At 53.4% G+C, this 2,774-nt stretch overlaps 1 pseudogene; it reads right to left on the minus strand.

Annotated features, from left to right (window-relative positions):
• Positions 1-320: 320 nt before the first annotated feature.
• Positions 321-438, minus strand: LOC126210510 (5S ribosomal RNA; annotated as a pseudogene).
• Between the last annotated feature and the right edge of the window lie 2,336 nt (positions 439-2,774).

Below are 2,774 nucleotides of genomic sequence, written 5' to 3' on the forward strand. Positions count from 1 at the left end.
GCAGGCAAGTGCTCCACCGACTGAGCTCCCCAAGCACGACCCACGCCCCGTCCTCAGAGCTTCAATTCTGCCAGTACCTTCCCCCCCCCCCTCTCTCTCTCTCTTTCTCTCTCTCCTCCTGCACAGGCCATGAAAGCCCAAAGGTACCGACTGGCCGCCGTGTCATCCTCAGCCCATAGGCGTCACTGGATGCGGATATGGAGGGGCATGTGGTCAGCATACCGCTCTCCCGGTTATGTGTCAGTTTCCGAGACCGGAGCCGCTGCTTCTCAGTCAAGTAGCTCCTCAGTTTGCCTCACAAGAGCTGTGTGCACCCCGCTTGCCAACAGCGCTCGGCAGACCAGATGGTCACCCATCTATGTGCTAGCCCAGCCCGACAGCGCTTAACTGCGGTGATCTGACGGGAACCGGTGTTACCACTGCGGCAAAGCCGTTGGCACCTTGTCTCCTACCTTCCAGATTTCACAGCAACTCTTCTGCGAACCTTGCAGAACTAGCACTCCTGGAGGAAAGGATATTGCGGAGACATGGCTTATCCACATCCTGGGGGATGTTTTCAGGATGACATTTTTTTTCTCTTTGAAGCGGAGTGTGCGCATATATGAGCTCGAGTCTTGGTCCGGCACACAGTTTTAATCTGCCTTCCTTACTGTCAGTTCCTTCCCCAAAAGGGGGGGATAAGAGCTGGCAGCATGATGTAGCTGCTCTTGCTGATTTTAAGATTGAAAATATACAAATGTTATTACTGAAACAGGTGGTCTATAGTTTCTAAAGTTTATATTGTGGCGTAAATCTTATGCTGGGTGATGATGGTGGTGCTCCGGAAGGGCAGCGTGAGGTTGACCACGAGAGTGATATTTGCGATTGGAGAATGCAATATATTAGGTTTTATTCCGAGGATCAGTTTGTGTGTCTGCTGAGGTATGGTAACAGACTACGGAGGACTTAGATGTGATGCTGATGTTATGACTGATGTCCTGTCAAATAAGGGTTTCAGAGCGGGAGAAAGAGGTATTATACTTGCTTGTGACAATGGCAGTGGCATTGGCATTTAGCCGAAGCACAGAAAGGGCAGTCAGCGTTAACTGCATAGGATGCTGAATGGTGGTAGAGGGTAGTTTGTAGGGCACTCATGATAAAACAGATTATACACTCCTGGAAATGGAAAAAAGAACACATTGACACCGGTGTGTCAGACCCACCATACTTGCTCCGGACACTGCGAGAGGGCTGTACAAGCAATAATCACACGCACGGCACAGCGGACACACCAGGAACCGCGGTGTTGGCCGTCGAATGGCGCTAGCTGCGCAGCATTTGTGCACCGCCGCCGTCAGTGTCAGCCAGTTTGCCGTGGCATACGGAGCTCCATCGCAGTCTTTAACACTGGTAGCATGCCGCGACAGCGTGGACGTGAACCGTATGTGCAGTTGACGGACTTTGAGCGAGGGCGTATAGTGGGCATGCGGGAGGCCGGGTGGACGTACCGCCGAATTGCTCAACACGTGGGGCGTGAGGTCTCCACAGTACATCGATGTTGTCGCCAGTGGTCGGCGGAAGGTGCACGTGCCCGTCGACCTGGGACCGGACCGCAGCGACGCACGGATGCACGCCAAGACCGTAGGATCCTACGCAGTGCCGTAGGGGACCGCACCGCCACTTCCCAGCAAATTAGGGACACTGTTGCTCCTGGGGTATCGGCGAGGACCATTCGCAACCGTCTCCATGAAGCTGGGCTACGGTCCCGCACACCGTTAGGCCGTCTTCCGCTCACGCCCCAACATCGTGCAGCCCGCCTCCAGTGGTGTCGCGACAGGCGTGAATGGCGGGACGAATGGAGACGTGTCGTCTTCAGTGATGAGAGTCGCTTCTGCCTTGGTGCCAATGATGGTCGTATGCGTGTTTGGCGCCGTGCAGGTGAGCGCCACAATCAGGACTGCATACGACCGAGGCACACAGGGCCAACACCCGGCATCATGGTGTGGGGAGCGATCTCCTACACTGGCCGTACACCACTGGTGATCGTCGAGGGGACACTGAATAGTGAACGGTACATCCAAACCGTCATCGAACCCATCGTTCTACCATTCCTAGAACGGCAAGGGGACTTGCTGTTCCAACAGGACAATGCACGTCCGCATGTATCCCGTGCCACCCAACGTGCTCTAGAAGGTGTAAGTCAACTACCCTGGCCAGCAAGATCTCCGGATCTGTCCCCCATTGAGCACGTTTGGGACTGGAAGAAGCGTCGTCTCACGCGGTCTACACGTCCAGCACGAACGCTGGTCCAACTGAGGCGCCAGGTGGAAATGGCATGGCAAGCCGTTCCACAGGACTACATCCAGCATCTCTACGATCGTCTCCATGGGAGAATAGCAGCCTGCATTGCTGCGAAAGGTGGATATACACTGTACTAGTGCCGACATTGTGCATGCTCTGTTGCCTGTGTCTATGTGCCTGTGGTTCTGTCAGTGTGATCATGTGATGTATCTGACCCCAGGAATGTGTCAATAAAGTTTTCCCTTCCTGGGACAATGAATTCACGGTGTTCTTATTTCAATTTCCAGGAGTGTATTTTCAGAGATAGGGGGAGGTACATTGGAACTTGATTGTATGGAGAGATATGTTGATGGGTGGATTGATAGTTACTTCAGGTTTTGTAAGATGTAGTGCATGGCTGCTCCGAGATACACAAACTCGGCGTAGAAGAGGAGGAAGCAGGATGTCATTGGTAATAAGGTAATCAGCGGGTGCTGGAAATTGATTAAATACAC

The sequence above is a fragment of the Schistocerca nitens genome, chromosome 1 (assembly GCF_023898315.1).
Source record: "Schistocerca nitens isolate TAMUIC-IGC-003100 chromosome 1, iqSchNite1.1, whole genome shotgun sequence".
Taxonomy (NCBI): domain Eukaryota; kingdom Metazoa; phylum Arthropoda; class Insecta; order Orthoptera; family Acrididae; genus Schistocerca; species Schistocerca nitens.